Source organism: Amphiura filiformis, chromosome 10 (assembly GCF_039555335.1).
Source record: "Amphiura filiformis chromosome 10, Afil_fr2py, whole genome shotgun sequence".
NCBI lineage: Eukaryota > Metazoa > Echinodermata > Ophiuroidea > Amphilepidida > Amphiuridae > Amphiura > Amphiura filiformis.
The window spans coordinates 62,110,866-62,122,180 of record NC_092637.1 but is presented as its reverse complement, the minus strand read 5'-3'; positions in this window follow the sequence as shown (position 1 = coordinate 62,122,180).

Sequence of the window (11,315 nt, the reverse complement as noted above, 5' to 3'; positions counted from 1 at the left end):
ATCAACAAGGCACATGTCTCTCAATGTCTTGCCAACTCACTCAACAACAGTGAAGAAGCACGGGTCGTCTGCCTTGACATCAGCAGAGCTTTTGACCGTATGTGGCACTCTGGTCTGCTTCAGAAACTTTCTGGACTAGGGTTTTCAGGTACTCTTCATGCTTGGCTGACGAACTATCTCGAAGATAGATCACTGAATGTCGTCCTGAATGGGAGGGAGTCTGGATTGAAAAGAGTCAATGCTGGGGTACCTTAGGGCTCCATACTAGGCCCTCCTGTTTATCATCTTCATTGACAACATCTCACAAGATCTAAATAACCAGTCCATCTTGTATGCAGATGATGCCACCATTATGTCCTTCGTCAAATCCAGAGAAGATAGACTTCCTGCAGCATCTCTCAATCGGGATTTAGACAAGATAGAGACATGATCTAAGACATTGAATGTCCTGTTTGGTGCTGCCAAATGTAAAACCACTACCATCTCCAACCGGAAAGATGCTGATCGGCGCGTACCAACGTATTGGCTTGCTAATTATTCACATGTACGCTAAAAAGTTCCAATTTTCTCACATAGAGAAATAGATGCATAGAGGGGGCAATATTTGACATCATAATGTAAGTTTGAAGACAATCTATATCCTAAAATCACAGAATAAGTGCAATTTTCCAACTTTTATTTAAAATTGGTGTCATAATGTAGCAATATTTGTTTTAAATTGTTTGATTATTTGTTCACTTACCTTCCTGTGAGAAATCTTACCAACAATGGAATAACTGCAGTGCCACAGAAATGGTGTATTAACTTACAAAATATGCAAATTGCTCTACAATTGTCAGTAATGACGGATGCCATTTCTTTCAAGGTCCCCCAGAGCATATAACTAGGTAGGCTACACCAAAATGTTATTTATAATGGCATTATGATGACTTTTTTTTTTTTATTACTGATTTTGTGTGGACGTAGTTTTATATATCGACCAACATAGGGCTTTCGGAATTATATTTTTTACAAGAAATACTTGTGAGGTCCTAAGAAATTATATGCGTATACCTTTATACATGGTGTTACTGCCGATGCCGATCAAGGCTGTAATTTCTGAGAAAGTAGGTCCTTCCACTGTTATCTTGGCAACCCCTCCCGTCCTTACTTGAAATGGTAAGTAAGGAACCACCGCTGGTACCCATGGTACTCGGAGGCCAGTCCTATTTGCTTCCGTGAAGCGTTCAACGCAATCTGAAATATTAAATATATGTTATATGGTTTTGTCAAGCATGTTAAGTGTTCCTCCTGCCAATACCTCCCCCATAACGATGACGATGAACAATAGTGTATCATACAATAGGAGAGATGACATGTATGGTTGCATACAGTACCCGCTTTGTTAATTTGAACGTATACCAGTGCATATGCACGGTTGTTTGATGGCATGTAAAACTGAGTCATTTTTAATAAAAGTTGAACAATGAGGGTGCTATTTATCTTAAATCTTGTTTGCTTATTGACACTTGTATAATGGTATTAGAACATCAGCAAAAAGACTATCAAATGACAAGGACAATTTCAAAAAACTTTTATCATGAAATGTAAGGTATAACTCATATTATTTGGCCAATTTAAATTTAAAATATATGTAAATAGCGCCCTCAATTTGCACACAAATATACAGTTTATAAAAATTACCAAAAAAGCAGAAAAGGATAAATAATTTGATATAGAAACGAAAATCTATGTTAAATTACTACAATATATATATATATATATATATATCTATACAGGTTATTAGTGTGATAGCCGTTGGTATTATTCAGTTCTAGAATTGAACATTTTTATACTGTAATGTTTTGTTAGAAAAATTAATAAATGATCACATAAAACAACCGTGTAAATCATGATACTATGTTCCAATTAGTATGATGCAATATCTAAAGGTGTTTAGAAGAGATCGTTCATTCTGAATGTTTTCCCATTTCTTCATCTGCGTTATGTTGGAAGCAGAATTTTTTTCTGCGCATTTTGACACCTCATTTGATAGGATAGCCCAGAAAACAATAAAACATCGGTTAATTTAATGTAGTGAGGTCCAGATGTGAACGTTGCATTTACAAACTAATTTTTACAATACAAAAACACTCAGATATCATTACAGAGATTTCCTTCCATTACACTGAATACAAAATCAATACAATTTACTGCAACTTTCAAATCTTGGGTTACATTGATTTAAATGTACGCTGTGGCGTCAATATTAGTCAAATGCGGTCAAAATGTACAGAAATAAATTCTGCTTCCAAAGCATTTTACAGATTTGTAATACAGCCACCCGTTTGTGAATAATGGTCATTATTTAAGGGGGGTTAGTTACTTTTTTGAGATGTTTATATAATGCGCTACCTTGTACACGAGAAATTGGGAAAAGACAACAAAAGGTTAGTTCCCGGCCCATTGAAATTGGTTATTTCCATAATAAATACAATATTGACATGTCGTGCTCAAATTCTACTCTTACGGTGAAATTGCTCTCAATGTTTTTTTTTTTTTTTTTCTTTTGTTTTTTTCTAGTCCAAGTATTTCTCATCAAGTTGATATATATTCATATGAATTGTAATATCACAATTTACTAATATATAATAAAGAAGCGGCCGGATTTCATCCATATGTGTAAAAACCATTAAATTTGTAATACTTGATTCAGAGTTCTTTTCTGATAACCAAAGTATACGTTCTGTGCATTCAGAGTGTGGGCAGTCCATTCTCTCAAAGCTGGCCATGATCATATTTTACGTCACTGTAGTTTCTAGGTCAAATCTGTCTCGTTCGAAGGAACTCACCGCTTACAGTAAGTTGGTTTTTGCGGAATATCAATTTTATTTTAAACGACATATTTTCTCCAAGCCCTATAGTGGGGAAGGGTAGTAATGTGGAGCGCGTGTCCTCATATAAATATCTTGGCACTATGATTGATGACAAACTCAATTGGCATACACATGTAGATTACTTGATCAAAAGACTGAACTCCAGAATGTATTGTCTCAGAAAACCGAACTACTTTAATGTTCATGTAAAAATAATTGCTCTGTTTTATGATTCCGTTATTGAAAGTGTCTGGAGATATTGTTTATTATGTTGGGGAGGGAATGTTGCAAAAGGGGATAGGGACAAAATTGATAGAATTGTGAAGGAAGCTGGAAGGATTATAGGTGTGTCAAGGCGGGACCTCGAAGCTGTTTATGCTGATCTGTTGAGTAAGAAGCTAACTGATGTGCTGGATGACTCTGGTCATCCACTCCACGATCGTTTCTCATGTCAGCTGATTCCCAGATCCGGTCGGATGCGCTTGTCTTTAGCCTTGACAAACCGATATTTTTCCTCCTTCGTACCACAAGCTATTAGACTTCATAACTCTAACTACACTGGAAGTACTTAGTAATATATAATTGGCAGTGCTTCATCTTTAATACTGTGTTTTTGATATTTTGTAGTAATTATGTGTTTTGTATGTATGAGCAGTAGCACTCATGAGTGTAATTTCCCTTGTGGATTTAATAAAGTTTTACTTGACTTGACTTGAAAAGGAGTAATGTTCATTGTCCTCATAATATTAGCTTGCCAATAATATGTTCTTAACCGAGCAATACATATGCGTCTATATAAGTCTAGAGGCAATATTGTGCTCAGTGTTAAGTAGTAAGCAAAGCAGTAATGCGGGCAAAAAAATATAATTTACACCAAAGTCGTCTTCCGAAATGCCATCTGTAAAAAAGAGCCTTTGGGTGTGTGGATGCCCGTCACCTACTACCCCCAGCTTATAATGAACATGTTGAAGGTATTAATGGGTGGGTGTGTGTGTGTGTGTGTGGGGGGGGTGTGTGTGTGGCACACTACATTTAAACTCTTGTACCCAGGCACTAGAGAAGCATGCATGTAAATGATTGCAATGTATTCAAATACATTACAGAAAAATAACATCATCATCACCATCGTCATAAAAATAATAATAATAATAATAATACTAACAGAAATTCACCTTTAATTCTAAACATCTTTTCAACATTGTCCCACACAAATGTGCAGTGCGTAGTGAGCACACACAAACCACTATGGATGAGTACCAATTTACTGGATGGGAGCTGTAGGGTCCAGTGTGCATATTTCTCTCTTTCAAGAGTTATAATTTTAATGGATTGGAAAGTTCCATGAAAGAACTCCTAGATATTTTTTAAAGTCCAAATATTTAATAAAATTATGCATTTAATTAATTATCAATTATTTCATTAATGATAACAATAATATGATTCTGCTAAGTGACAGATAAATCTAAATGATTTGGTGGATATGTAGGATCAGGGAGTAGCACTTCCCTGGTAGGATATATGACAGATCACAGATTTGACAGCCCCCGATTAATTTGGAAAGTGGCCAAATAAGTAAAGTCAACAAATTTGAGATCTATTTTGACATTTTTTAGATAATAATTTTACATGGATTTAATTGGATTGGACTCGGACCGGACTCGGCTTCGAGTCCAAGTCCTTTTGTGTCCGAGTCAGAGCCGAGCCAAGTCTTTTTGTGTCCGAGTCCGAGCGAAGCCCGAGTCCAACAAAAAGTGCACTCGAGTCCGGACTTGAATCCGTTGCTCTCCGCTCGCAACACACGTGCACATACATGTGTTGACTTCGATTTGACAAAACTTATTTTCTCCCAACATTGTTATAACATTTCTAGGTTCATTCTGTTATTAAACATGTTAAACCCTAGAACTACTGAGCCATATTTTTATAACACGAACGACGAAGGGCGGTGTTGCAATCCCCCTAATTTTCAATTATAAACATCATTATATACTATATTTGGTACTAATGTATAACTACAGGATGATTTAAAATGAACTGTATGCAAGATCACCCATTTTTTATATATATATTTGCGGAGAATGTACATATCAAAAAATTATCATAGAAAGCAGTGAGAAGTGTTCTGTAGTAGAAATTTTGAATTTTGATAATAAGTGGTTTTAAGTCAGAAGATATTGCATTTTCAAGTTATCATCCCATTTTTAGACCACCGAACTAAGTTTAAGTTCTACACCGCAGTAACAAAATGCAACTACCATGACAACGTACATGTACAGCAAAACCAAGACAAATGTTATTTTGCATTATTAAATCAATAATATTGATATTCAATTACAATGTCAGGTTTGCAAAGATTACATGTTAAATAATACACGTAGAACAAAGGACCCGTTCACTTGAAATTGTAGAGGGAAATTTGAAATCAAATAGAAATGGTGCTGGTGCAATATCCATACACTCGAAATTGAGACCTGATTTTTTTCATCAATAATAGGAAACATACTATCCTGTTACAGCATACAAACACAAATTGTTTAAATGTCGGTAAGTATTTCATTTTAAGTTTTGAAGTTGGGTACAGTTCATTTTAAATCACCCTGTATGTGTCTCCTATCCTATATCCAGTGATACCAAAATAAATACAAACATTCCCCACACAATGTCGCTCTGGCGTCATAATATGAGCGCACCCTTGCAAAATCGGGAAATTCTGGCTATGTACAAAAGTATGGGCAACATTTATTTTCGACTAAAAATTCAGCGAACATGCAATTTTCATCGTACTTTCTCCAAAATATAAAAGGAAATGAATATTTCAAACTAACTATAAGTAACAAGTCAATATCTCTTGGAATTATTTTACAAGAACGAAATGAAACTCATGAATTTCACCGTAGGAACCTAGTGTGGGCCTAGGGATGAAAATTGTTGTGTAAAGATTTTCTGTGAAGTTCTGTTTGACTTTCCCGATTCAACACGAAAAAATGTCGAATTAAGAATCCGAGATATGAATTCCTGTCTTGATATAATTATTGCCGCTGTGGGCAATTATACCATAAGTATATTAAGGTAAGTTTGGTGTTGTTTTATCCAAATTAAGAACTTTGGCGTTATTTTTTATCACCCACATACCTTTGTCTGCTTGGCATAGGTACACATAAAGTAAAATACTGATTCCTACAAGTAACAGTCTCCAAAGGAAACACATCCATCTGATAGTCATTGGTTTATCCATTGTAGTTAAAATCTGAGAAAATGCCAAACAAGTTTGGGTACCTGTCACGGCAAACGACGAAATATCAAATGCCACCAGCTCCGCTCGTTTTCGTTGTGATCGTGGGCTTGGTTTGTTAGTTGGTTACTATGGTGATGCTATAATATTATATCTCAAAGCAATAGAATCTTCTCTTATCTATATCTCAAATGATGTGTAAATAATAAACAAACGATATAAACGCGGCTCATCATTAAGGTAAGTGGTTTTGAACACAGACGTTCAAAAAACAATTAATAAAAAGAATTCATACACAATTATAATAATATCATGCATTGATACCACCAGCCCCCGCATTTAGTTATTATTACATATACCCCTCAATTATACCCCCACATCCCTCAATACAATCCCATTACACACCCATATAGCAACCCAGACCCTTCTCATATATCCATTGCACACCCACCATTACCCACTCCACAATCAACATTCAACAAACAACCCTAACTTAATAACTGCACACCACGCACACAAGGTTTGGGATACCTGAAAACAATCACTACTTGATAAAAAAATATAAAATATTCAACAGTTAGGCAAACCCATTATTGCAACTTTTTCCGTGTGATGAGCACATGTTTTCTGTTGTTGTTTTTGTTTTGTTTTTGTTTTTTTGTTTTTTTTCATTCTTGCTTCGTCATCAACATCTTTCTCCTTTTCCTCTTTAATTCTCATCTACTGCTTCTTCTAGAAGTGGTAGAATATTGGCAATCAGTTAGTGTCATAGGCAGAATAGTAAAACTCGGAATATTATATTATTTGGAAATACATATCTAGAAATTAAGTAATATAGTCATATGAGCAGGGGAGCATGTATGGTACAAACATATCAACGTAATTAAGTATCTTGTAAACCTGCTCGATACGATAGACTGAACAAATTGATGCGTTTTATATTATTTTATCTCTCGATCATTTGTTCGTATTCGTTTTAGTTTGAAATTACGTTAGTAACCAATATTTCATGCATCGGGCATTAAACCATGACACCCGCCATGACAACAGCTACTCTGCTAAATACTGACGTCAGTACCTTTTTTTAATTTATTTATTATAAACTGAGCTCAAAAAGAAACTTATAATTTTTCACAAGGTCATATCTTGAAATCCTGTCCATCAAATTGAACCAAAATTACACACATATTTACTTTAATACTCTACTCTTAACACATGTCAGTAACCAAGCAGTTATCCAACTGACACAACAGCAAAATGCACTGACATGGGACAGCTTCCTGGACCACATTCACAGCCCAGCCCTGTTTCATGAAAAAAGTGTATGAAAAGCAGAAAGCAGCTCCGTTTTATCATCTGTGCAAGGATCTTGTGTGCATTCTAACAGATTTTTTGTCCTGGGAGCCAAATGTTGGGCTGTGAAAGTGAAGGAAGTCCAAGAAGCTGTCCCATGACAGTACATGTTGCTGTTGTGTCAGTTGGACAACTGCTTGGTTACTGACATGTGTTTTGAGTAGAGTATAAAGGTAATCCTGTGTGTAATTTTGGTTCATTTTGATTGACAGTTAAAAGATATGACCTTGTGATTCACATTATAAGTTTCTTTTTGAGCTCAGTTTAGCTTATACCAAACTGATCATCAACATGAAAGTTACAGTTATAGTTACTTAATTTCCACTTACTTTACTTATACTTATTAACTTACTTGCTAATATACATTCTTGCTTGCTTCCGCGCATGTTTGCATAATTACTTGCTTTTAATATTAAAATTGCTTTACTTTTACCTCACCTTTATAATTTTGATAATTTTAATTGTATAGAATACAGGCATAATAGTATTACTGTATTATGATATGTACCACTAACGCTTATATGAGTTACCCCAAGAAAATTGAGTAAATTTGAACATTTCACGACCTTAAACTCCTGAATAACTTTCAAGAACTTCGTAAAACTCCTCTATTTTGAATGGTGGTGTTAAAGGCAAGGTTTAGGGAAATCATGAATTCCAACATTTGTGCACATATCTCCAAAACCTTTCATGATACAATCTCAAGTGAGTTTGTACTTATGTAGGGATATGTTGGCCATAACACATTAGGGAAATAATGTTGATATATAAAATGGGAATAAGTGGTCCCTGATTTCTTTTATGACTTCATGAACTTGGTGCTCCACAACTATCAAAAAACGAACCGGTTAAAATGCTTCTATTTTCAATGTTGAGCTATATTTTGTATTTTGAACTTGCAACATTATTTCACTGAAACTTAATTAAGCCATAGGTAACAGGTTACCACAACCACACTACAGCAATGTTGAAAATGATTGTATTTTTTGTCACCTATACCACCATATTAGGTAGTTTTCCGTAAGCTTCATTTTTGTGATTTTGGTAACTATTTTATATTTATTTGCCCAATCCATCTCAACTAGGCAATCTAAATTGTACTCAACATTTACATCACAAGGTATTTTAGTATATCCACCTCATACATTTCCATTATATATCCAGTAACAGACAAAATATCAAAATTGATGCCTCATTATGACATGCATGATATCATAGACTATCACATGTATTCAAAATTGATGCCTGAATTTGACCTGAACCAACCTGACCTTTGATGACCTTATAGCGTTTTTTAATCTCTTTTTCTAACAACACATTATAGAAGATACATACATGGTGTTGTATTAAATTGTCTATGTGGAAGAGATTAAGCCTATTTAATTTATTCAGTGTTATAATCAGTGAGTACATTTCTATAGATGAGGTGACCTCAATGTTTATCAACAAAGGCAAGGGACTGGTATCATCTTTATGCTTGAACGAACCCCATGCAACCACTACACTGTTTAATAGTCTTATTGTGATGTGGCGGGAGTTTTAAAAACACGAGCCCTGAACAAAATATGATGCGCGCGCATACTGCCAGGCAAAAAACAATGGAAATTGTGATGATGCGTGCGCATACTGTCCGGCATTGACGTCAGAAGTCACATCATCTATAGATAGTATAACAAAGGATTTAATGTATTCTATTCATGTATTCTACTTGGACATGTTTCAAGAGAATAAATTATGGTTTGTTATGAAACACACATTTGAGTTACTAGGATACAAAAAAAAAAAAATATATAGGGCTAAAATGATTTTCTAAAATGGATTAAAAGCACTTTGTATGCAGAGATATTTTATAAGTTCAGGACATGAGGTGATGAACATATTTATATAGTTCATAAATTTGCAACAAAAAAAAGAAGATGGGTACTGATGAAAATCAAGGTATTATACCCCCTTAATTTTGTCATTAAATATCGAAAGCTACTGCATATCCCTGGGTTACTATTGTCAAACGGTATCATTTCAATTGCAATAAAATGTAGTCATATCCAGGCACTTTCATGCAAAAGAAAATATACTGCCATGCACATGCAATACTACAATTTCTTAGACTGAACTTGAAATATATTGTTTCGTTTCTTTGTTTATATTTTGTATTTTGTTCTCGCTCTCTTTTTACTTTGTGAAGATACAAAAATATTTACCTGTTTCCAAATACTGGAACTTTTGTTTTCAAATATGACTCAGGAACTGTATCAAAAATATATATTCTGCAAAGCATTACCATTACAGTTTTTTTTATGTTTTTTTTTAAATTCGCGATATACAGACTTGACATTTAGTATAGAATATTTTTTCGCGAAATCCCAAGACTGCTCTGGAATGGGATTGCATAAACCACACGGGCTAAATATTAATTGAAGCGTGTCAGGAGATGGTGCAAAATAATTGTTTGATAGAAAATGTGCTTTCCATAAGTTAACATTATGATTCTCGTAATGTAGCGAATTTGCCTAAAATTCAGCTTTGTATGGGACATTACTTCGGACTGTATTCAAAATTGTTCGGTTATTATCAAGTTTATAAGTTTTTGAGGTGATATTTCTTGAACTTTGTCAGGAATTGGCACTTATCACAGTTGAAACACACTTCCAATGTGCCAATGTTTTGAACATGGGAGGAGCTTAAAATATGGCTTTTAAAAGTGGTACGTACGTACTATGAATGGCCCCCTGGGGTCAAACGTTATAAACTTACGGTTAAAAAACAACTGCGCGGATTCCTGGTTGTCCATTGAAGTCGCACTGTTTCTTTGTGTACAGTAAGTTTATAACATTTGGCCCCAGGGGTCATTCAAACTTTCTGAGTGCTTACCACTTTTAAGAGCCATATTTTTAGAGCTCCTCCCACTTTCAAAACTGTTAGATTTCAAGTGCATTTCAGTTCTGATGAACACTTATTGGTATTTGGGTTCAGTAAATATAACCTTAAAACTCAATAAATTTGATAATATCAGAATAATGTTGCTCAACATTAGAAATTTTTCCCCCACAAAAATCTAATTGAACTATATACTTAAAACCACAATTGATTACTGATTGACACGATTCATATTGACTCCCATGTCTAATAATAATGGCCCAATAGAGAGTTTGCGAAATGAAGTTTGAAAATTTACTTTAATTTCAACAGTAACTTCAAAATATGATTGGTAACTAAACCAAGCTGCGCCTTGTCGCTTAAACTCAGGACACGTGTTTCGCAAACTCAACTTTTGTACGTTATGAGCACACACAAAAGTATATACCAAGCTGGAACAGACAATTATTTTAACCTTATTCATTCAGTAATTTTCAGCCACATGAATACTTTACGGATTTTGATAGATTTTCGCGTTCACTTCTATTAGAAGCAGACTGGTTTTGCATATACAAACCTCTATGATCTAGACATTGTTTGTGCTTTAGAACCGCATTTCGCAAACTCTCTAATCATGAAAAATCATTTAAACACCGCAACGGTTGGTTCAATGTGTGCCCAGTATGTGGTTTACTCCCTGGCATAACCCTTATCGACTCCTAAATATCCAATTGAGCCAATATGCATGAGTGCTGAAATTCATGTTTTAAATGTAATTATAATCGGTTTTTTGTTTTGTTTTTTTATCTTTTGACATAGTATGTCAGGCAAAATGCCTTTTATTCACATTAAATACACTATAAATATTATAACAACAAAAGTTATTGCACTGCACATAATCCATATATAATAGTAGATGTTATAAAACAAATTTACATACATGTATATAATAAGAAAATCAAACAAATAATTTAAGCAAAATGACAGAGCCAAGAACAGACACGGAAGTCATCCAAGTA